We start from the raw sequence: 26,199 nt of genomic DNA on the forward strand, positions 1-26,199 counted from the left end.
CATGGTGTTGGGGCCCTCTGATAACTCCTAATGGCTGGAATAAGGCTTAGCTAGGACGGAAGTAATCGCTGGGTACAGGCAATTACTTCCTGATGCTTGCCCTAATCCGAGATAAACTGCTGCAGTGTGAGTAGCAAATAGTTCCTGAATCATCCAATGCAAATGAAGACATGGGATATGCTTGAACCCTTACTACATATCTGCTGAAACTGTTGGAAACTGAGGCAGCAGTAATGGCTGCTAGAGCAAGATCTATAATTACAGCATTCTGCCACCAAGATAACAAGCATAATAGTGTACCAAAATGAAATCAACCTTGTATTACAGCACAGACAAACTAGTGTCACAATGTTTTGTCCATTGGACATTTTGTCATTTTATTGTCGCCTGAAACTGTCTACGTAGAGATTTTTGGGGAAAACAACAACCAGTATACTTTTAAATGAATAAATCATATTAACGACTTCTATTTCTTACCAACATCTTCATTTTATACAAGGTGGGAGGGTTTGAATGATAGTACATAATGGAGACAAGGTACCTTTTAATATGAGAACTACTTCTCAGTCAACATTTAAGAGAGGGGAAATGTAACCACTTGAGGTTGCCCTAATGCTGACTTGGCGCCCTCTTTCTTGGCTGAAGAAATAAGAGGAGCCACTGAAATGGTGACACAAATTGATGGTAATAAATTAGTACATTCATAAAAAGACTTCCAATTTTAGCACTAAAAGCACACCATTATATGCAGCATAATGTAGTTTAAAAGGCACACTGATAAGTGGCGGTATTCAAATCCATTTCTGTGCCCTTTTGTGTTCTTATCTACCCCAGGCCAGCAGACAATCCAGCTTTTCACTAACCTTTGGCACTCCACCATCAGCAATAAAATGTGAGCTCCTTTATATTCCCAGGACTTCCTTAATTAGCATCACCTGTGGTATGTTCTGTTTGAAGCTGCATCAGCAGCAGAACACACCTGCTTTCATGCCTGCAGGTAGAATAAGGTTCAATGTCTTAGGGCTCCTGGGAGTCCCATCTGTGTGCCCTAAAGCAATGCTAGACTAGAGCCATGGCTAAATACCTATCATCTTTAGTGATCCACTAATCCTGGTAATTGTTGCCTTGATGAAGTGAAATGATAAACAGTGTTCTGATATAAGCCTGTGTCAAGTTCCAAAGAAACTATTTCCTTGTCTTCCTGTTTGAGAAGAACTATTTGGGGTGCCAGATAGAAAATAATAGAACATTTCAGATATTCATTGTCTACAACGTTTGAAATGTTAATTATTATGCTATTTGCATAATCACTTTTTAATCTACCTTTCTCATTTGGAAGCACATTTATAATGAAACTTGAAGCAATTTGTCCTCATGGAGACGGATATATGTATTTAATTATATGTACTCATTTGTATTCCTATATATTCTAGAGGTTGAATCTAACTACCTATTAATAGCACAAATGTGCATATTAGGGGTCGAGAGCAGGAGCTTTATTAATGAATCATGAATACCATGATTGCAGAATTGTAGGGAAACATGCTAAGAATTGCAGCCATAAAGGATAAAAGTTAGGGTTTTTTGTTTGTTTGTTTGTTTGCTTGTTTCAATTCTGGTTTTGTTTTTCTGTAGTACATTTTTACTAAGACAGCTAGCTTTATCAATTGAGAGCTCTGGAGCTTTCTCAATGCCATGTAATATTGCTGTCTCCCAATATATCATACTGTATCTTGCACTCAAGACAAAGAAGATGATGCCCCATGATTTCTAACCATGAGGAGCATCTTTTCCTTAACCAAATGTGTACTTACTGAAAACTTTGTGCTGTGCATGTGTAATTCAATCCTATAAATGTTGTGACTAAAGATCAAGTAGAGAGGACAAAGGTCTTCTGTCTCACTAAACAATAGATAATGAAATAGGCTAAACTATTTGTTTCAGGTCAGGAAAGTGACAAGATAGTGGAGTAATATAATATTTCTAGCTGGGAGATCCAGTATTCCTTTACTTCAGTATCTTCAATATTATCTGATACAATTCATGGGAAATATATGTAACACCCAGTTTGCATGCACTACTAAAACTTTGAGCTTTAGATATGAGTCAAAGCACTGTAAATTGGATGACAACTCAGCCGCAGCCTTGTTATAATTGGCAGGCTTTGATTCAGGTCCACCCAGAGTCGGATCCTAAATGGCTGCTTTCACAAGAGATACAAACTGGCTGTTACATTTGATGCTTTGCAAGGATGGTGGTGCTATTCCATGTGTCATTTAAAACCCAGAAAGGTCCATTACTTGCAGGAGATACAGACATATTATTGTGCCAGCATAGAAGGTAGTGGGGTCACTTGAAATATAATAGAATCGTTCATAAAAGGCAATAATTGTTTCTTGAATCCTAGATATACTAATCAACAGGAGGCTTCATGTGACCAAAATCCACCTGCCAAGTCTTTTCAAGGGAAATGTTATTGAAGTGAGGCTTCCTGCAGCACAACATCTTTTTTCTGCTTGTTCAAGTCTCCAATGACCTGGAGGAAGTGGGAGATCAACTCAAGAATATAATCCAATAAAGAAACTCCTTATTTCCTGAAGCGGACCATAACTGAAAGATGTCTATGTGTTTGACATAACAGGAAGAAATATACAATATCAGCTGATGAGTATCAATATGAGCTGATGAGTGGTACATGTTTGTAACATTCAAACTTTGCATATTTAGGAGCTATTTCTACAATCAGCACCTAACTATCATCGTATGTAAAATGGCCATGAGGGAGCAGAATGGAAACACAAGATCGCGTATATTAATCTACCCAGCTCTGCCTTGAAACATTTTGGCAAGATGTCAACTTTCCTTAAATTCTCTGCTAATAATTTCTTCTAAGGTATGCAACCCAGCCTGCACCCTTACTTTTCTTACACCCATTAAAGGCTGGGTGTGCAGACACTTGGCACATGAGAAACATCCCACTAGCACTGCTGCCAAACATATTTTTAATTAGTGGCAAGACACATATACTGAAAAAGATATGCAGTGCCAAAAGGAACCCCGGGGTCCTGATAATCCAAATCTTTATTACTGAGTAATGGAACACGATACCTGACAATCCTGAGTCGTGGATGTTGCCAAGTCAAGGACATAAATAACAACACAGAGATTAATGTCACCCCTACTGCTATTGAGCATTAGCATGGCAATGGTCTGGTCCCCCATACTGGCACAAACTAATTCTGCCTAGCGGGAGAACCCAACCTCTTTCCACTAATGTGCTCATTGGGAAGAAAATTAAAACTGCCTCATACTTCACCACTGTCTTGTAAACCTAGGATCTTAATAACTTTATGGATTCAGAACTAGGAGAGTAAAGCCCTAGAATTGTATTTTGTTTAATAAACATGGGCAGTGCATGAGAAACACAATATTGGAAAGGCTCTTTTATACCTTTCCAACTGTTAAAAAAAAAGAGCCCATTTTAAATTCAACTGGATGAAATAGTACCTTATGTATGTACAGTAAATAATATGAAACCAAATTTAATAAAAACCTGCAGAGCAAAAAAATTAAAAGGAGCACAAATTATATGAAGAAAGTAAACTTATTGTCAAGTATTTTACTCAAGTACTGAACATTTATTCATATTTATAAAGTACTATTTGTAATTAACCAGGACACCTAAATATTCAGTGGATGCAGATTGCTTGACTGAATAATTATGACTATGCTGTAAATGGAACAGGATGTACCTGTTAATGATGTTGCTGATGCCACATTTATTTTTGCCTTGTCCCAGATTTGCTACAGCCTGTTACAGAAATATCAGGGAATGTTGGGCACAGAAGAACTTCATTTACTTGAACATAAGAGCCTGCTGGATCAGGCAAATGCCCCATCTACTCCAGGATCTTGTTCTGACAGTGGCCAACCAGACGCTCATGGGAAACCTGCAAACAGGACATGAGCGCAAGAGCATTCTCCCCTCCTGCAGCTTCCCGCATACTGCCTTCAACCAAGGAGGCAAAGCCTAGCCGTCAAGTCTAGTAGCCACTAGTGGCCTCATCCTTCATGGATTTCCCTACTTCTGTTTTAAAGCTATCCAAGTTGATATCCACAACTGCCTCCTGTGAAAGCAAGTTCCTACTGCATTAAGTACTTGTTTTTTTCCTGTCCTGAGCAACTAAAAGGGTAGGAGGGAAAGGGAAGCAATCTAGGAGAGAATGAGGGGGGGGGGGGAAATAGAGTGATGGGAAGGTAGGGGAAAGAAGGTAGTGTGCCACAGGAGTCAGGAGAGAGAATGGTGTGCCAGAAAGCCATATGTGTATACACACACACACACACACACACACACACCTCTTGGATCTAGTAAATGGATCCTCTTGAAAGTAATTTTTCACTCACACATCCTGCCTCATCAGCAATCAAATTACAGACCACATCTACCTCCATTGAATAAATTTTACATTAAAAAAAATCTCATGCTTCCTACCACCATCATGGCACACAAAGCGTTTTGAGACCCAAATCCTTATGGATCCCCATATTTTTACAATGGGTTCTCTCAAGGACAAAAACACAGGATCTATGACCACACACCGGCAGGGTACCCATATATTTTTAACACACACACCTCCCCCCCCCCCAGGAATCTTGTGTAAAATGCAGATTCAGGAGGATATTTTTTCATTCTACTGACTCCAACTAATCCAGACCCCATTGAAATGTGTGTATGTGATTGTATCTTCTATCAGTCTGGAGTGTGTCTGTGAGGGAAAACTGACCTGGGGTGGGGATGGCAGAAGATACATCCAAAGGAGATGACATCCATGGCATTTTCTCAAATACGCCCTTAGACCCAAAGATGTTGGTTACCCCAGTGTAAAGAATTGTCACCTAACAATACAATCCTATGCAAATTTATTCAGAAGTGTTATACTGTATTCAGTGAGGCTTACTTCTTAGTGTGTTTAGGACACAATACTTTGAAATGTGCAAAAAATCTAATAAAAATAGTTTTAGCAAGGTTGGGATCTCAATTGCTATCAGGCTTCAAATCAAGTGCTATCAAGTATGACCACAATAGGAGAAATATCTACATGCTGTTGTTTTACATAACTCCAGGGTACAGCTGTCTAGTTTTCCACCCAAGCGAATTCCCTTGGCCCTCTGCCTGCCATACTGTCCCTATGGTTTGTTTGTTCTATTGTTTTTCCAGGGGAGTGATGCATTGCTGTATCTTCCTTTGCTGCAGCTGAAGTAGAACCATCCATCATCCCAATCATTGCTGCGAAGGACCTTATGGACTGGGAGTAAATTATGAAGCTATGGGAAGAGAGAGAGTGAGGGAAAGAAAGGGAGAGATTACTTTTTGCAGAAACAGCTATTTTCTGCTAGTGTTTGTCTCTACATATTATTCCTTTCTTGCTTGAGATCATGATGAGGCCAATGCATGGGGAAAAAGGCTAATTAATTTAGGAAAACAGTGAATATAATCAATCCAAATACACTTAACATATACAAGGCTGGCTTGTCTCTTCGTTGCATTTGTGTTTCAGTAGTTGTGGTTTTCTTGTTAATGCAATGCAAATATTGAACCTAAAGGGAAAAAATGCCCTGTCAAGATCCAAACTGAAACTATAATTGATGTGTCTTTCTGTTATAGGTTCATTCCTATACTGACAACTAATATATTTCCGGATAGTGATGGTACCATATGCATCCCTAGTTACCATATGTAGCATATTTCTTTACTAGGTAAAATAATCACTTTCATCCTTAGAAACAACTCAGGTAAATATACAGAAGTTATTATTCTCTGGTACTAATGTTAGTTGGGTATGAATAAGACTAATAATAATGCAGCTGGTTATTGACACAATAGGTAACGCAATAGGCATACAGTGGTACCTCGGCTTACATACGCTTCAGGTTACAGACGCTCCAGGTTACAGACTCCGCTAACCCAGAAATAGTACCTTGGATTAAGAACTTTGCTTCAGGATGAGAACAGAAATTGTGCTCCGGTGGTGCTGCAGCAGCGGGAGGCCCCATTAGCTAAAGTGGTGCTTCAGGTTAAGAACAGTTTCAGGCTAAGAACGGACCTCCGGAAGGAATTAAGTACTTAACCCGAGGTACCACTGTATTTAAAACAGGACACTTGGAACTGTATGGTGTTCAAATGCAGCCATACTATTGTATTATGTAAAGATATTACAATACAGTGGTACCTCGGTTTACAAACTTAATCCGTTCTGGAAGTCCGTTCTTAAACCAAAATCGTTCTTAAACTGACGCGTGCTTTCCCTAATGAGGCCTCCCGCCGCCAGTGCCCTTCCACGGTTCAGATTCCCTTCTTAAGGTAAAGGTAAAGGGACCCCTGACCATTAGGTCCAGTCATGGCCGACTCTGGGGTTGCAGTGCTCATCTTGCTTTATTGGCTGAGGAAGCCGGCATACAGCTTCCAGGTCATGTGCCCAGCATGACTAAGCCGCTTCTGGAGAACCAGAACAGCGCACGGAAATGCCATTTACCTTCCCGCCAGAGCGGTACCTATTTATCTACTTGCACTTTGACGTGCTTTCAAACTGCTAGGTTGCCAGGAGCAGGGACCGAGCAATGGCAGCTCACCACATTGTGGGGATTCGAACCGCCAACCTTCTGATTGGCAAGTCCTAGGCTCTGTGGTTTAACCCACAGCACCACCCACGTTCCGTTCTTAGACCAAAGTAAAGTTCTCAAACTGGGACACTATTTCCTGTTTTGAGGAGTTTGTAAACCGAATTGTTCTTAAACCGGAAAGTTCTTAAACCGAGGCACCACTATACTATCCATTTTATTTTCAGCCCATCCTAATCATCACTGGCATGAAATTTGCTTTTTTCAGTATCATACCACTAAGCTGAGGATTTCATAGAACTATTCATCATGAACAAAGAGCTCCTTTTTCAGTATTTGTAGCCATCATATAAAATACCAATGTTATGTTTGAGCTTAGTGTCCCCTGTTCCCCCTTCCATCTCCCCAGTGCAGATTTTATATTTACCTACATTAAGTGTCATTTGCCATTTTGTTTCCCAAACACTCAGATTAGAGGGGTTCTTTGGATGCTTTTTGGAGTTGTCTTTGATTTTCATTATCCTGAATAATTCAGTGTCATATGCAAATTTAGCCACCTTACCCTTAACTCCAGAAGCCTCTGCTGTTCCTACAGATGCTAGGTGTTAGAGCTTTCATGTGCTCTGCATGGGAGTGGTAAGCAGGGATCTACTAGGTAGAATCTCCCCTCAGAACCTGCATGAGCAGCACAAAATGTGCACGCAAAGGCGTCTGTGTGACCCCCCCAAAAGCAAAATTCTTCAGGATTCTGAGTTATGTAGAAGTCTTCATGCTTCTAGCTTTATGTGCTACAGATGACTGCTCTGTTTGGGTAGACATCAGAGGGGAGGGATACTCAGTATGCCTCCATTCTCATGTAGAGCACCAGTCCCAACAACATATTTTAGGGATCCTACCACTCATTTCCCTGTGAATGTCCATTTGTTTTTGCAGTCTGCATTCTCTTCATCAGTTACAAATCCATAATAGCAGTTATTCTCTTATCCCATGGTAGCTATGCTTACTAAAAAGTCTTTATTATAGACTTTGTTGAAAGACGTCCAAGAATGCAATGTCTACTACAGGGGTGGGGGACATCTTTATGTTGAAGGTCACATTCCAATAGTGGGTAGAAACAAAGCTGATGGCCAAAATGGCTGGAGCTAAAAGTGAGAAGGACCAGATTCAAAGTGGGCAGGGTCACTCCTTGTATCTCTCTTTCTGCTACCCTGTTCTCTGTCTTCCTAAACAAAAGAAAACAAGAAGAGCCCTGCTGGATCAGACTAATGGCTTATCTTGCCCAGCATCCTGTCCTCACAGTGGCTGGCTTTCTCTCTCTCTCTCCCTCTTCTCTACGCCTGTTTCTCTCACTTGGATTACTTTCTGGGTGGGGAGCAAGATGGCTTTCTTCCTCTCAACCTGACACAGATATACAGTGGAAGGCAGATAGTTCTGTGGCTGCTTGAGCAGCTTGCTTGGCTCCCATGCTGGATAAGAAGAAAGAAGAAAGGTATCCTATTTGCAGAGAACAGTCCTATAACAATATGTTCGCCAGTCCTCATTAACAGTCTGGCAACAGTACTCTGAATTAAGCTGTATTTCCAACTTCAGAGACAGGCACGTGTATAACAGATTACAAATAATTTATTCATTTTTTCCTGTTTTCCTTCAGTAATCCTTTCACCTATCTAAGAAGCCAAGCATCTTCCTAGTGGGTTTCTTACTTATGATGTAAACATTGACATATATATTGTTTGTTTTTAATTCTAGCATTTTTCTTTGATAGATGAAACACATAACAGGTGACAATGAAGCAGCTTGTGTTCCTTTTAAAATAATAAATTGGAGCAGACTTACAGATTTTAAAGAAAGTCTTTTTGTTCTGCTTCTGTTAAGCATGGTGTACATGTAAAGTTTCCTTCTGAAAGAGGACTAATCCTGGAATACCATATAAAAGCAAAACATCAGGCTCATGCTAACCACTGGTTTAAATCCAAGAACCAGTTAATCCTTGAGGATCTCAGCCTTCAGTTTTATAGAAGTAAATTTCATACTCCTATGTAGGGTAGTGAACAGACTTTTAAAAGTTACAAAGCCCTCCCCCCTCAAAGGGGTTACCTGCTTAGATATTTTTATTACTATCAAGTGGTATATAGATTTTGTTAAATAAATAAAAATAAACCTGGATTAAATAGGATTGGACATATAGGCTAGCATTTTGAGGACAACAACATGTGAAAGCAGAAAAAAAACCTTGAAAGCACGAGGACTGCTGATTCCACAGTAAATGCCTATCTTGAAACACCCAATGTAGTCTGCTGAATATTGTAATTTAACTTTGTCCTTTGACCTTGAGATATTCAGATTCATATTCTTCTTTTAAAACCGTAATCACTTCTGGGAAGGAACTATCTAGATTACATATGTTCCACGTGTAATATTTAGTGAGTAATGCTGGCAATATTCCCATAGTGTTCAATTTACACTGAGATACTCCTCTCAATAAAAAAAAGATTACTGGTTTGTAAGAAGATGTCAGAAAGCTTCCTAGTCCTTGCATTGCTCTCTCCTAACTCTTCCTGGATGCTGCTAGGCTGCTGATCAGTAAGTTGCCTGTTTGCTCTTGAAAATTGCTATTCTTAGGAAAGCTGCAGATGTTACACACAAGCAGTGGGAGGAAAGTACATTGACTTAAGATGTTTTCTTGCACTGCCACACAAGGCATACATTTATGGTAGAGAAAATGAAATCTCCCACAGATCTCGAATTCACACAACTTCTGTTTCAAATTCTCACTTCACACATTACACAAGAAAAATGGAAGGAAAAGTGTAACTCATGCACCATCTGTCAACACATGTATATCTTTTGAAGATGTCCTTAACAGTATAGATGTGCTTATGAAGAAATACAACTGAGTCCAACAGTCCCTTTCTCCACTTTCCTGACCAAGGAAACAGCTACTGCTCATCCACTGAAACTTTGGCTCTCTGCGAGAATGAAACCACAACTTCAAGTGCATAGTCTTCTTGCTGCTCTGGATCCTGACCAGCATTCAATAAAAACCAAAAGCATTAAAGTTCAGTGTTTCTTTTAAATGAAAGACATTCTTTTGTGAAAATGGTACAGAATTATCTATTGGCTTTGCTTAGACAGTATAAGACAGTTTTGATATATTTTCTAGAGATTAGATTTAAATAGAATTTTAAATAATTGGCTCAAGGGTGGTCAACATGGTAGTGTCCAGAAAGTGCTGGACTCCAGTTCCCTGAGTCCCAGTTAGTATGGCCAGAAGTCAGGGATGATGTGATCTGTAGTCCAGCAAATGTGGAAGGAGCCACATTGGTTACCTGTGAAATAGAACTCATCTGAGTCAGCAATATTAGCATGGCAGTCCCACCATTTTCTATACATACGTGATCTCTTCCAACTCTATAATTTTTTTGATTCTATGGTTCTATGTTGCTTTATTTGAAAGAAACTCAGCAAGAGGGAGATCCCAAGAACAGTCGAATTAGAACAAAAGACTTTTTCCACAGACTAAACTGGCAAGATTTTAATATGAGTATTAAAAACAAACTAACTTTAGAAGGGAAGAATAAGATAATCATTAAGCAGATGACAGGAGACTTCCACCAGCTTTAATTGGCACTTAGTTGAACTTAGTGGCACTTATTGGAATCTGAAGAGAAAGAGTTCCCCTCCCCTTGCTCATGATTATAAATAAAAGTACATCTTCACACAACACGTAACTCATTGAATTCACTTCTCAAATATATGATGCTTAGATAGCATTAATGGGGAATTCGATAGACTTGGACCTCATGAGTTTGTCTAAGTTTATTAACCATGCTTGCTAAATATAACTTCTAGCGTGTGCCTTTGAATACCAGTTGATGAAAAGAGTCATTCCTACTTGCAAGCTCCCTAGACTGACTAGCCACAGTTGGAAACAGCTTACTAGATTAGAAGAACCTTATCAAGTAGAATTTTAAAAATATTAAAATCATAGCTCTTGGGTTGCAGAAAATAATTTAGCATTGAAATGTGTCCTCTGCATATGCTAATGTTGGATAGTTTTCTGATGCTCAGAGAATGCTGGATGCTGGAATATAGAAAGTATCAAACAACTGTTTTTAACACCCAGTTGTATCTGATACCTGACAGTTCATATTAGACAGTATTCCATAGATGTCATGCAGTGACATTTAGCATTTAATTGTGCCAAAAGCAGAAATGCAATGTTATGTGATGTCAGTTTTCAAACTTTCTATCATTACTTCCCCAATGCCTGTTAAAGATTTCCCCATCTGTCTGTGGATGATTGTGTTGCCCCTTGGTTAGCAAGGCAGGCTTGGGAATAAATCCACAAGGGCTTGGGCAGCATTCACTTGCTAGAATCATAGAATTGTAGAGTTAGAAGAGTTTCTGAAGGTCATCTAGCCTGAACCCCTGCAATGCAGGAATCTCAACTAAAGCATCCATGGCAGGTGGCCATCCAACCTCTGCTTATAAACCTCCAAAGAAGGAAAATCCATGGCCATCCAAGGGATTCCATATCACCGTTGAACAGCTCTTACTGCCAGAAAGTTCTTTCTTCAGTTTAGTCAGAATCTCTTCCCTTGTAACTTGAAACTATTACGTTCAGGTCCTATCCTTCGGAGCAGGAGAAAACAACCTTACTCCATCTTCTATGTGACAACCCTTAAGATATTTAAAGATGGCAATCATACCTTCACTCACTCTCCTTTTTTACAGGCTAAAAATACCCAGTTACCTCGATCGTTCATCTTAAGGCCTGGTTTCTAGACCCTTGATTATCTTGGTCACTTTCTTCTGCACACATTCTAGCCTTTTAAAATAAAAATCAGCATTCTTAAAGTACAGAGTGCATGTTCGACTGCAGTCAGCTTTCCCTTGTCTCTGTATCATGAAACCCAAAAGGACATGATAATATCTTTGCAAATACTTCCAGTACTTCTACTTCATCTATCACTTCCTCCCTGATTTGTTTGTTTGTTTGTTTCAGGAAAGGGCCACTTGTTTCATCTTATGCAGATAGGATGATGTTATGATAGCAATGCCCCTTCCAGTCATTCTGTACAAGATTTCAAACTGGCTTAAAACTTCAGTTTAGCTTACTAGTGAACTTGGTTTAAAGTCTTTATGATATATTACATTGTTTAACTACTGCAATTTGAGGACAAAATATCGCTCTGAGTAAGCCCCTCTGAAAAGGGGCAACCCATCAAAATACAGAATACTGAAAAGGTCAGCTGGAAATGGCATAGGATTATATTTCATAAAATATAGGCGTTGCATTTCAGAAACCTTATTTGTGTGACAAAATTGTGACAAGAACACAGGTTGGCATAAAATCAATATGCTCAGTCAAGGCCTGTAATAAATAATAGAAATGAAGAAAAGCATAAATTTAGCCGGTTTTCATTACAAGTTAAAGTCAGTCTAATTTCCTAGGTGAGTTCTAGGAACGGCATAATTTCCAAAGAAAAATCAGACCCAGAATATTTCTCTCCCCCACCCCTCGTAAGGTGCTAATACAAGCTTCAAAAAGAAAAATATGTTTACTGCTTTCATATACACAAGGGGTGATGCTGTTAGGCAGTTATCAGTGTCTGGAGAGTAGATATGGAAGGACCATTAGCTCAGGAAAAAGGGAAAAACTCAAACTCACAAACTATAAAATACTACCAGGGTAAATGTACTGTGGTCAATTTTCAACTATTGTAAAACTTCTAGTGCTTTCTTATATGGGAAAAGTGAGAACAACCAGTACCTGAAAGAGATTAGAGCATACATCCCCAAGCGTTTTGGGTCTGGGGGCACATTTGAAAATCAAAGAAGCACCATAAAATAATGATTTTGCAGAACATGACACTCAGAAACTCAACCCCACAGGACCAAATAATAAAAAGCAGACAAAATACACCCATACACACCAAAAAGAAGCAGGTAACACACCCAATATAAAAGAAAACGAAGCAGCAACACACACACACACGCACCACGTAAAACACACCCAAAACCATCATACCAAAAAGTGGGCAAAGTACCCACCAAAAATCTTAAAGCAATCAATCTCTCCCAAAGCGACCAAAGGAAAAAAACAACCAATGCACACCTAATATACAGTACCAATGAAAGAAGGCAAAACATGCATGGCACACAAACCAAAACTCCCTGAACCTTTCTCCCTCTGCAAAAAAAGCCAGGAAATACAGCCCCCCCGACACTCTCATGCTCTCCAAGTGTTGCAGTTCCCCTTTACTATTCCATTCTAAGTTAGAGTGGGAGACAGCAAGCCTACTCACTGGCCTCCTGACGCCCTGCCTTAAGAGCAGAAAAATAGCCTTCTTAGACCGGACCAAAGGCCCATCTAGTACAGCATCCTTTTCTCACAACCGCCAATTAGATGCCTAATAAAAGCTTCCTTTTCTTTCTTATAAAGAACACATCTGGGCCTCATTCTCAGGAAAGGGAAGGAATAGGGCAAGGTGGCTACAGGCCTCCCCTCACTTTCTAGTTAACCCAGTGCCATCCAAGTTTTTTAGTTTTTTAGTTTTTTTCCAAGCCCTCAAACCTCAAATTTATTTTTAAACTAAATCTAGGAGGGGCAGAAAACATCAGCAAGTAACAATGGTTATGTCTGGGACGGGGTAGTAGAACATGCATGGGTGCTGCATTTGGCGATGGGGTCCAGGATGCATTCTACCAGGTGAAAAGGTAACCAGGCTCCGTTAAAGAAAAGTTTGCTTTGTCTGCAGCCATAGGGATCCTCAGTTTTTAGTGAACTGCAGCCAGCAGTCTGAATGCTTTGTGCTCCCCTCTGACATTAATTCAGACAGTGCTGTGTTTGAGCATGCATGCTTGCTTGGGAGCCTGCCAAAAAGCTCAAAGCTTTATCATTATTGTGTCAGGCCCTGATTGATCCAGCTAAGTGCCAATTACCTAGCCAGCCAATCATAGTTAAGGTGAGTCAGGACTGGCTGCAATCTACCTTCTCACCATCTTCCCACATCTGTCTGTCTGTCCCTTTTGCTGCCATGATGCTTGTCTTATGTAAGGGGGGTTTGGTAATTTGTTGTTTTGATGGCTTGTTGTTGTTGTTGTTGTTGCTGCTGTGTGTGTATTTCTGCCAGCTTTCAAGGGTGTGTACAGCACATGAAGACATGATGGGGCTTTGGGTTTGTCTGGTGGGCTAATCTGGGGTTTCAGCTGGCATTCAGAATATGAGTTGAGGCAAGATCACTAAAGGTTTTAACATAAACAGTGGGGCCTCATGTAGCCTTTGATATATCAATATCATTACACTTTAATTTGTTTTTCAATTGCTTACTTATGTAGACTTCCAAGTGTGCATATTATATAAAGAGCTTAGATACCGTGGTCTAGCTCAGCCTCATTTATCCCTTGATGTTTGGCACAGGTGGGGAACCTGTGGCCTTCAATATGCTGTTGGGTCCCAGTGCTCATCAACCCTACCAAGCATAGCCAGGAGTCAGGGGTGAGGACAGCTGTGCTCCCAACAACACCTGGAGGCCCACAGATCACCTATCCTTGATGGCTGACATACTGAGAGATATGTTCTCTTCTGGTCCTGCACACTGATTGGTTTAAATTAATATCCATAGGAGCTCAGGGCAGCTTGCAACCTGAGAACCATCCCTTCTTCTTCTCATCTGAGAATAAGAATAAAGATGTGTATGTGACAAGAACCTGAGTTACAGTGTTTTATCATCAGACTGTAATTAATTGATCTCTTCCATGGCTGGCACCAAACATTTTGCAGTCTGAGGGAAAGAACACAATGGGGCACTCCCTATTTCACATGCTGAATCCAATCAGTCTCGTTGTTGAATATTATTTCATTGCTGGCAACAGGACAGCATTCTGCACAACACCTGACGAGTCTAGCTTAAGAGTGGTTTCCACTGCCTTATCCACCAGCATCCATACCCTGAGGCAGTTACCTCACTCTGCCTAATCGATGAATCAGCCCTGAATTTCCTTTCAATATTCTTATGAAAGAAAAAAGAGTTGTTATACAAGGAAAGTTCCAGGCTAAACACATAAAAATGAGTTCATTTTCCTGATTAAACCGGCTTTCAGAATTTGCTACCACGAGATGTGCTGATGACTGGTGATAATATACATTGTTGGAGCCAAAAAAGAGACAGTATGCTGCTCATGGCCTGCAGAAGGCATGAGAACACAAGAGCCTTTCTGGATCTGCCTAGATTCCTGTTTCCCACTGTGGCCAGCTCAGTATCCCTGGGAAGCCCACAAGCAGGATAAGACTCATTATTTTTGTAAACAGAATGCTGGACTTGATAGACCTTACTTAATTTGACCCAGCGACAGAATTCTTACATTGCTAATATTTCTGGTGTAACTATCAGAGGTTGCTTATGGACCAGTTCTTCTAATCTATTGTGCAAAACTGCAAAGTGTTCCACTACCTCCAATTCACATCTGCAAAACACATTTTTCAGGGACAAGGTGTTCCTGTAAACAATTAGAGCCTCAACTTGCAAGAAAATGAGGCCACTTAAATCTTAGTTGTGGTAGATTCAGTTTCCTTCAAGCATATTTTATGCGTACAAGATGTGTGTGCCTTAAAAATGTATACAATGAATAATAGGCATCATAGAAATGCCTTTCGTTAATTATGCAATCTTGAATTTATATCAAGACTTTGGCAGAAGTATTGCCCTCTTGCTCCCCCTACTGGATCAATATGATACGTTTTCTATAATTAATGTTTACAATGCTACAAATTATACATTTAATCCAATCATTTTCAGTGTTTTAGATAAGCTTATTTAAAGTTAGAATGTAATTTGCCAGGCAGAACAGCGTTTAACCAATGTGTGTGGACAGCACATACTTGTGAAATCAGCTACCACAAGATGTCGGAGCTGAAGAGACTTGGGGCACAGGTAGTCTTTTCACCAATCCTTCCTGTTGAAGGTCATGGCCCAATAAGAGAGAGGAAAATACTTGAGGTAAACCTCTGTCTGCACAGGTGGTATTGTCAGGAAGGATTTGGCTTCTTGGATCATGGTCTTCACTTCTTTGAGGTGGGAATTCTGGCGAGAGATGGGCTGCACCTCACAGCCGTTGGCAAAAATTTGTTTGCCAAGAGTCTTGAGAATCTGATCAGGAGAGCTTTAAACTAGATATTGAAGGGGAGGGATAAAACAATATGAATGACAAAAGAGCACCTGACACTGGGGATAATAGCTTCACTGACGCATAGAAAACTGTGGTGGTGCGCCAGAAACCTACTAAAGGGGAAGAAACTACAGGAAACAAGCAGCTGCAGGGAACAACTCATGGTTTCAGTTGTCTCTACACAAATGCACAGAGTATGGGAAACAAACAAGATGAACTGGAGCTTTTAATACAGGATGGCAAATATGACCTGGTAGGCATTACTGAAACCTGGTGGGATGAAACTCATGACTGGAATGTAGGAATTGAGGGGTATAATCTGTTCAACAGGAACAGACCAAACAGGATGGGAGGAGAAGAAGCATTATATAGAAAGGATGTGTACACTTGTGAACAAATCTATGACCTGGAGCATGAAAAGCAGATTGAGAGTATATGGGCAAAAATTGTAGGAGAGAAACAACAGTGACCTAACTGTGGGTGTCTGCTATAGACCGCCAAGCCAGACTGAAGACTTGGATGATGCCTTACTAGAGCAGATTACCAAACATTCAAAAAGGAGAGAAATAGTAATCATGGTGGACTTCAACTTCCCTGATAACTGTTGGGACTCAAACTCTGCCAGGAGTGTAAGGTCTGACAAATTTCTCCATTGCATCGCTGACAATTTTGTTTTCCAGAAGGTAGAAGAACCAACAAAGGGATCATCTAGCTTGGACCTGGTCCTCACCAATAGGAAAGAGCTGATTGATGAAGTGGAAGTGCTTGGAAACTTGGGAGGGAGTTTCTCCTGGGTTTCAGGATACAGAGGCAAGGGAAAACTGAGTGTAGCTGGACACACACTTTGGCCAATTTTGAAAAGCTGAAGGAGCTACTGGGTGTGATCCTGTGGTCAGAAATACTCAATGAGAAGGGAGTCCAAGAATGATGGGACTTTCTAATAGGAGAAATATTGAAGGCACAAATGCAGACAATACCAACCAGAAGGAAAAGTGGGAGGCATCTAGATAACCCTTGGGGTCCCTCCCAACTCTATGACTGTATGTGGCAATGAGCTCCAGTTTAGATGGCTTTAAAAGGAGATAGGATAAATTCACGGACAATTAGGGCTACTAGTCATAGCAATCTGTAGCCTCCAGTTTCAGAAACAATATGCTATTGAATATAATCTATTGGAAGCAACAACCTAAGGCAGCTATTGGGGAGAGTGCTGTTGTGCTCATGCCCTGCTTTTGTGTTTTCCCATGGTATCTGTTTGGCCAGTGCAACAACAGGATGTTGGACTTGATGGGCTTTTGGTCTAATTGCACAAGGGCTCTTCTTATGGTCTTATGTCTTAACTGTCCTGCTTATAGGCTCTCAGAGTCCTCTAGTTTGTCACTATTGTAAACAGCATCCTAGGCTAAATGGAACTTTTGCAAAAGAGGACATACTGGAGTATCATGCCCAGTGAGTTAGGCTGCTTTTATACCCACTGCCTCCAAAGTGGCCCTTAAAATATTTCGCTGGGTTTGAACTTACATTCTTAACAAAACTTTTATGCTTTCCCCCATGAGCTGCAGAATATTTTTAAAATATATATTTATTATACAGTGTGCATTGAATAATAGTGTTCTAGAGCGAGAGGGTTTAACATATACCTTTGCCATTTATCCCAGGCTTTCACTGTGTTCACACAACCAGGAAGACACAAACAGTTTGAAAGTAGTTTAGGATAATGTCATAGTACAGCACAGCTGATCAAAGGTTTGTTAATTGTCCCACAAGACACATGATTGGGTGACTGTCTTAACCACCTTGAGTAACTTGTATAAAAGCAAGGTATAGGAGGAGGAGGGGAAACAACAAAAACCTATGAAGGTCACCTAATCTTGATGTTGCATTTAAAAATATGAAATGCTCTTTCTAATCTACTTTAGTCACAGAAGGAACAAATTCCAGTAAGTAGATTTAATACAGATTTATTCATCCCTGAAATAAGGAGCCTGCGAAGCCACAGAATAATTTCCCAATACCCAATGCAGAGACTTTGCTACCTATTCATAAAAAAGGGATTTATCAAACTGCGTTTTTATAATGCTGGTATCTAAGGAGGTACTCATTTAGTCTCTCCACAGCTCTAAATCAAGAGAATTGTCTTAAAAATATATGGGGACTTAGGAGCCTATGCTCTTGCCACAACATATAAGAATTACTCTTATCGTTCACACTAGTCTATCTACTACTGATAAGGGATTCTTTTCAGGTGTTACAGCCAAAAAGCTACCCACTGATTAGGAACATTACCAGACTTTTAAACACAGGGTTCCAGGTACTGTGTTGTTTTGTAACTGGGAAATGGTGTATATTCATTAAGATTCCTGATTGAATGAGTTCATGTTACTCATAAGGCCAGTTCACACTCAGTCTGGCTTATGGATATGGCAAGACTCAGGAAGGACAGATGGGCATGTTCTCCCTTTTCCCACTACAAGTATAACTTCCAGTGAGAACTAATGAATCATTTCATATGTAAAGATTCCAGTAGCAAGATTCATCAGTCACCACGTCATTAATTCAGAACACTGTAGTGCAAGAAGGCATAGAAGCCCAAGGTTTACTTCTGTATTCTACCATATGGACAACCTACTTTATATACTTGGACCATTTATAAACTGGTCAAGAGAACACAGTAGAACAACCTCTGCATGTGAACAGCAAACCTGTTTTATTGTGCAAATATTCTTTGATTGATTATGCTTGTTCCCCCTCTGCAAAGTCTGTAGGACTTAAGGCACATTAAATAATTATTATTAATGAATGGGATATGCAAAATCTATTTGTGGTTTGAAGTGAACCCCAGGATACTTGGCATGCAGTATTGATAGTCATGGCTGTAGCTGGCTATGCCTGGTGCTTACTCCCAATCTCTGCACCTGCCTGGTCCTGGGTGCTGCACTGCCACTGATAACCCGTCTCCTCCATGCCAGCTTGCCACTTCAAAAGAACGCAAGGCGAGTGACACCTATTGGGGTAAAGGTAAAGGTAACCCTGACCGTTAGGTCCAGTCGCAGACCACTCTGGGGTTGCGCACTCATCTCGCTCTATAGGCCGAGGGAGCTGACGTTTGTCCGCAGACAGCTTCTGGGTCATGTGGCCAGCATGACTAAGCCACTTCTCGCGAACCAGAGCAGTGCACGGAAACGCTGTTTACCTTCCCACCAGAGCGATACCTATTTATCTACTTATACTTGATGTGCTTTTGAACTGCTAGGTTGGCAGGGGCAGGGACCGAACAACGGGAGCTCACCCTGTTGCAGGGATTCGAACCGCCGACCTTCTGATCGGCAAGCCCTAGGCTCAGGTGTTGAAGAGGGATGGACTTCTGCGAAGCAAGAGAGAAACTGTCCCTTCTTTTGCAAGACAGGAAAGAGCATAGACAAAGAAAGTGGTGGTGGTCACATTTGCCACTACTGCTACATTACCCATTACCTACATTACTGCTACATTACTGTGTGGGGATCTGGAGAAAGAGTCTCCAAGTTCAACCAGCTATGGGAGACAGGCAGAGCAAAGCCTTGCCAAAGCCTACCAGTGCTCTCTCCCAATCCTGCAAGGAATCCAGCAGCCTCTTCCATGGCCCAAATGTTCCTGCTCAGAAGAGCAGTTGATGGAACAACTATCTTACGGCTCTCTGCTAGCCCTGATCAGACCCTTTGCTGCACAACCTTTTCTGTTTGTTCTTATTTTGGACCTCTGGGGCATTACCCTGGTGCATTTGTTGCTCCTCTTTTCTATGTTAAAACCTAGCAGAGGCTTGGGAAAAGTCAGTGTCAGCCTTGCAAGGTGACATTCCGCAGGTCCCCTTTTATGAGGCATCAGTGAGATGTGATGATCATGGCAATTTTATTGGGCTGAGCTGGCAACTAATGGAGATTAAACGCATAGCTTCTTCTTAGCTTCATTATTCCTGAATAATGCCTATTTCTCAACCCTGTGGAGCTAAAATTCAAACATTCCAATCCATTTTATGCTACAAGTCGCACATTTAGCAAAGCTTTACAGATATTCCATAAAATGAGACTGCTCCTTTGTTTAGCATCAGGAATATTCCCCCCAGTCCGCATATTTTTTTGTCAAATAAGTATGTGCAAGCATTAGGAACATGCTCAAGCTTTTATTAAATCTATACTGAACCTGTGGGAAGCAGTAAAGGATACAGTTAAACATTAGGGATCTCAGACTGCCACAAATGTACTGTCACTCCTGCAGTGAGAAATATTACCAAATAGGGAGAATCCTGCAGTGAATTAAATAAAAATGTTATTTAGAATACCATTTCACAATAAATAGATGCAACATTTTGCTTTCATCAAGGTACAAATTACTTAATTTAAGGAAGTCAGTATGTTGTTATGGTTTAATTGTTGCTTTGGTGAAGGAAATCAGCACAGAAAATGAAAAAATGTAACATTTACATGTTCATAGTTGGAAAGTAGATCTATCAGGCATGCAACAATAATTGTATTGTCATTGAAAAATGCTCAGCAAATCCCTAGCTGATAGACAAAACATCCATTTAATAAAACAGACTGACCACAAAGCATTACTGTAAATTCCATATCATTTTCAATAATATCTCTGCTTTTACTCTCTGTCTATGATCATTATCTGTAACCATAAATCACTGTTAACCTTTAAAAAGCTCCAATCAATGTACATATTTCTTACCTCTCCATACCACTTTTGCTTGGTCAACAGCAATTTAAACAACCCAAGTATATTAATTTTAAAAAGCTGCTAAGAACTGATATATGCTCATGTAACATCTTGAAATGTAATAGAACAATAATAGGCTGTGCCATCAAAGGTTTTGCACTATTTGTGATCTACAAATGTCAATAAATGGTTTATTTAGTTTAGGCGAGTGCAGTGTATTGAATAATGGAATATATGGCAATAAGGTTCAAGACAAACTGAAAAAAAAATATTATTTTATTACAGAGACAAAGGGAAATGCATATGTGTTATAATGCACTTCTCAGTTCACATTTAGGGTAACACCAGTGCAAGCATTTTTACTAAATGTGTATATTACCAGAGCAAATGCTGACATGACCCCTCTCCCATATCACTGCCCTGAGATCAGAAGCACTTTACTCTGAGAAAGGAACCCTGACCACATCCGTCCATTCAGGCATCATGGTATCTATGAGTCAGTAACTCGGACAGGATTCAGGTGGTTTGATCTCATCCTTGTATAATGAACTCAGTCGAGAGGTAGGTCTGAGAATGCCTTCTATCATCTCCTAAAGCTTCTCCAAAGTTCATCAAAGTTGTCAATTTGTTGTCCTTTCTCCCTTCACTGCATCTGGATAACAAGGCACCTATTCTAAGGCTACAATCCTAACTCCACATACCTGTGACTTCTGAGTATCGCGACTTAGAATTGCCTTGTACTGTTATTATTGTTATTGTGTTGTTGTTGTTGTTGTTTACCCACCCTTTACTCTAAGGTTCCAGGGACATTACAACACAATATTAAAAACAGTTTAATACAACTTACATTATAGTAGTAAGGTGAGTCCTAAAAATAGCCACTTGTCACTTAATCACGTCATTGTGACATTGGTGAAAACTCCCTACAGGACTCAGACCATTTTCAACGCAAAGAAGAATACAAATATTCAGTAGTTGACCAAAGTTGCTGAGCTTTTTAAGGGCAGACACCAATTTCAAGGATACTTCTGGTAGTCCAAAAAATCACAATTGAACAGCAACCACCCACCATATCAGTGGGTGTTGGGGAAAGCACTGGCAACTCCTTTGCCCTGCCCATCTACTCTGTAGAGGGAGAGTAGAGAGTCCAATTACGTAGAAAAGTCAAGTCCATTCATCTGATGCTAATAAATAAACTCTCTAGGACAGCCTTCCCCAACATGGTGCCTCCAAATTTTGTTGGGATTTCAGCTCCCATAAGCCCTAGCTAGCAGAGGCAAGGGTTAAGAATGATTGGAGTGGCAACAACTGGTACCAGGTTGGAGAAAGCTACTCTCGGGAGTGCTTCACAGTGGCAAAACAATAAAGGCCGCACTTCAGGTACTTCACAATCTTATCACCTGGATCACAGAACCTGGAGCATAGGAACCCAGAGACAGAGAAATTAACTCCACCTGCCATATGGAGTAATAGAAAGTGACCTCCTTATGGTGACCATAACACATGCACTAGCCTGCAGTGCCAGAGTTTAAAGAAAATTTTCACCATCTGGATTCCACTGCAATGGGAAGAGATGGAAAATAAAGACTTCTTTTTTTAAAAAAATCTTTACAGTCATAAAAGAATATTGATCACAAAGACAAACCTATCCAGTCAATGAAAATGAATTGCAGTTTCAGACCAAAAACTGGACCTACCTGCACAATGATTTCAAAAAACCACCAATATAGTATGGCAGGTTTCTTCAAAAGAGCTATGAACATGTAAGTTGCAGACTTACATAATGTCATGTAATGTTATAGTTTATTTCTATGTTGTCTTTCAGCAAAAAGAAAATGCCTAGTGCAGCCCTTCAAAACAATATTCCTGCATAAAAAATGATGGATAGATAGACAGCTCTATGGAGTGTTTTATCAACCCTCTGCCAGGCTCAGCAGGGTAGCCAGTAAAATCTCACTCATTCTGACAAGAAATGCATCATTAAAATATGTGTAGATATATACAGATGGTGAAGAAACTGGGTTAAAAATGACCAGCCTAATAGCATCATATATCAATGTATGATGGAAACCCTTAAAAATATTTATGGACTCTAAAATGCCCTATTATGCGAGTAGATCCACTATGTGTTCTGGATATATTTTAAATAGCGTTCCTTCCACAGAATCCTTCTCTGATTAATCCAGGCAGATTTGTGTTAAAACGCCCAGCTCCTATATTTTCATTATTTTTTCTGGAAAATGAAAAAGGATGATATATATTTATATATGAGAGAGAGGTTCTCATATATATAAAGCTAGTGGAACCTGCAACAAAATGTTGCAATATTGACTGTTCCTGTTCCCTGTTCAGGACAGTTAGTCAAGCTCTTCACCACATTTCTCCCATTTCATTCTCTGTCCCACCCAGTTTTTTGTGTTTTTCCTCAGTTGTCAGCCAGCTGGCTATGGCCACTTGAGCACGCTCCATCCTCTTGGGGTTATGCTTTTGCTGGATTTTTGTACTTCTCCAAACTTTAGGGTTTCTCCAAGCCTGATGATACTTCTCATATGTGCATGGGTGCTGCCATTTTGACAATGGTGCTTAATGGTGCTGAACAGAGAAAATGGTATGTGTTTTGTCTATTTCCTTTAAAAAAGCTCAACAGTTTTTGGGGTGTCCTGGTTTTTACTTTTTGAAATATAGCAACCCTATGCTAGTCCCACTGAGGTTAATGGAATGGGCATCAGTTGTATTGCTGTTGACATCTGTCTGTCTCAGGAGACAATGAAAGAGTCCCCCTTCAGGGGTGAAGCCAAACCATTGGAATGTTGTGGCACCTGCTGTGGCTGTAGAGACCAATACAGAAGAGACAAGTTTGTTGCAGCAGATGACATTTCCTCTTTCTGCGCTCCTCCTAGTGGTCATCCCTCCTCTGATCACTGCTGTGGCTACCTAACCTGACTGTCTGCAGATGCTGCCGTCGTCTGCAAGGGATTCCCACACAGCAGGATTAATGTTGCCAACCTCCATGCCATGTTTGTAGACATCTTTGTAATGCAGAGTTGGTCTGCTAATGGACCTTGCATCTGAAGTCATCTTTCCATAGAGCACATCCTTGAGGACCCTGCCATCTTCCATTCCGTGAACATGACCAAGCCAGTGTAGATGTTGCTGAGACAGGAGTGCGAACTTGCTGGGAATGTTATAATAGAGACTTCCATATCAATGATATGGTTTCCCTGAGAGATTATTCTGAAGGTCCATGGCACTGAATATCATATAAAGATATGAAGACAGATGGAATATTAAGACAGAAGTAGCAGCTTCACTATTTGCATAACAGATATGTTAAATACTGTTTCAGTCAAGGAGGTCACAGTGTAATATGTTTGGTTTCTCAACTAAATATGGGTTTTTAGTTCTTCATAATGCTCATGCCCAACATATGGGCAAGCATGGCCAATATTCAATATGGAAACAAAACTGTTGCTAGAAGTTTGTCCCCTGTGCAAAACTGCTCTGGGAGCTCAGAAAATGAGGAAGGCAGGCCATAGCCTGTTTTTGCAGTCCATTTCTTTGGAGCTTGACACTGGCAAGAGAGTGCTATATGTGAATTAAACATGGTGCAATTGATTCCAGCCCAGCTTCACACCACTACAAATGTTATGTCTGTCTTCAATGTCAGTTGATTGACAATAGGACAACTTGAAGAGGGAAATGTAGCATTAAGAAATGTTACAGTGCCTTTCTCATCCAATATTAATTCAGTATTTTGTGATAATTAGTTCAATGCCCATGATTATATCAATATCTTTGTGCCTTACAAATATGCCAGGAGGATCTCAGTTAGAACAAGGCCACCACCGATTGTACCTTTACCTTGGAAAAGGTTTTTTGTGTGTACATAAATAAAAGCTTAATCATTTTATTTTATTTTAATGTTTTTAAATGTGGTATGCAATTTTTTATGAATCTCATTATGTACACATGTTTTCTATAAAAAAGAACATGAAATGAAGAAGGGGTATACAACAGAGAACAAGCAAGCAAGACAAATGGTCTTCAGACTAACATACATTTAGAGTGTAGAAGGGTCTCACTTGAAAGAAAAGAGAAGATTATTTACTTATGCAGAATTAATTGAAGAGTAGGATGATTGATTTTGTTATTGAAAGTGATTATAAACCAGTTTGTTTGTAACAACCTAATCACTCAAGAGTGAAAATGTTCCACTGAAGCTATTTAATATTTTTCTCTATTTCTTTTGTTCCAATTTGCGGTCCAGTCAGGAGTGTTAAAAGAATATTTAAAATGATTCTGTAGAATAAAAAGAATTCTGTTTCTTCATTGTGCTTACAGCACTATATTCCAACATGTGATGACAAAATAACAGCAACTGGCAACTGGAATGCTGCAATACTTTTATCATCTATCTATCTATCTATCTATCTATCTATCTATCTATCTATCTATCTATCTATGAAGGACCCATATGGATTGATGAAAAAAGGCAGCTGGAAACCAAATTGCACAGAAGGCCAAGGAAGCCCCAAAGCACTTCTAAGGTTTACAGTACGTCCCAATCTGGAGGGTGTGCCCAGATAAAAGAGTATAGATCTAACACTTAGAAACTGAGCAATTGCCATTTTTGTTTAGTGTACTATTTAGATGCAGCTGGGATATTGCTAGGTACTCAAAGGACTTGAGGCACAAGTCAATGACACATATTTCCATATACTAATTTATATGCATAGAAGACTCTAGGCAAATTAAGATGGAGGGCTGCACTGTACCCAACTATCTGACATGCAAACACACCACTTACTGATGACTAAGCTAGAAATACAGTGATGGTGGATATACCACAAATACACATACATTTCATATGGAAATGAGAGAGCAGCATCAATCCAATCACAAAATAAGAGGGAAACATTTAAAAGCTGCTAGAGAAAGTTTTTCCTTACTTCCTTGGCCTATTTACTTTTATTTATAAGAATAAAGCAAGTGGCTATAAATCAGGTTTTGAATTGTTCTATAATTGTGCTTTTCAAAGTAGATAATTAAATTGCTATGCCTTTGCAAAGGTCAATATGTTGGGCTAGCATATATTCATCTCCCTAAGGCATTTGCCCTTATTAGCCATGAATCACTGTTTCATGAACTGAGCCTTTTGGCTTCATCTCACAAAGCCTAAAATTATAAAAATTCATTGAGATCTACTTCTGTTGCTTAACTTTATTACTAATTAACCCTCATATGTCCCTTTATGATGTAACTGAAGCTACCAATGTTATTGCTCCTGTGTAATTGGAGAGAGGATATCCCATAGGTTTATCTCATTGCTGTATGTCATTACAGAGATTCCACAATGAAAATTCTTTCAGATCCACTCAGGGATATTGTCTGCAAATGGGAAAAATATATTATTTGTAACTATGAATATCTTCTCTTTTGCGGATGTATTTTTTCCCACCACTACTGCCACAATACTTGCATCATGGTGTCCATGTCTGAAGGTAATCCATAAACCATATTTAATATAGTTTCTATTGTTTGTGACTCAAGTGGACTTTTTGGTGCTTTGTAAGATATTAATCATTATTTATAGTCCAGTTATATATGTGGCCAGCATGATGCAAGCTTTTTGGTACAGGTGGCAGCCTGGTTGAGTGGCTTTAGGTTTAGAACAAGAAGGATTCTGTCCTCTTTTCCTTGACCGATGAT

The 26,199-nt window shown here is 39.8% G+C and overlaps 1 long non-coding RNA gene across 3 annotated transcripts; it reads right to left on the reverse strand.

Moving 5' to 3' along the window:
- Positions 1-2,565: 2,565 nt before the first annotated feature.
- LOC309368122 lies at positions 2,566-8,615 on the reverse strand. 3 transcript variants are annotated; one of them, XR_014167559.1, is made up of 3 exons: positions 8,455-8,615; positions 7,916-8,084; positions 2,566-5,325 (listed from the first exon to the last, which is right to left on the reverse strand). It is a non-coding gene; the product is annotated as an uncharacterized lncRNA (long non-coding RNA). The 3 variants fall into 3 exon arrangements; XR_014167560.1 differs by lacking the exon at positions 8,455-8,615 and having other exon boundaries at positions 7,969-8,415; XR_014167561.1 differs by lacking the exon at positions 8,455-8,615 and having other exon boundaries at positions 7,916-8,415.
- Positions 8,616-26,199: the final 17,584 nt, after the last annotated feature.

Source organism: Podarcis melisellensis (assembly GCF_964234715.1).
Source record: "Podarcis melisellensis genome assembly, chromosome: 4".
Classification (NCBI taxonomy): Eukaryota; Metazoa; Chordata; class Lepidosauria; order Squamata; family Lacertidae; genus Podarcis; species Podarcis melisellensis.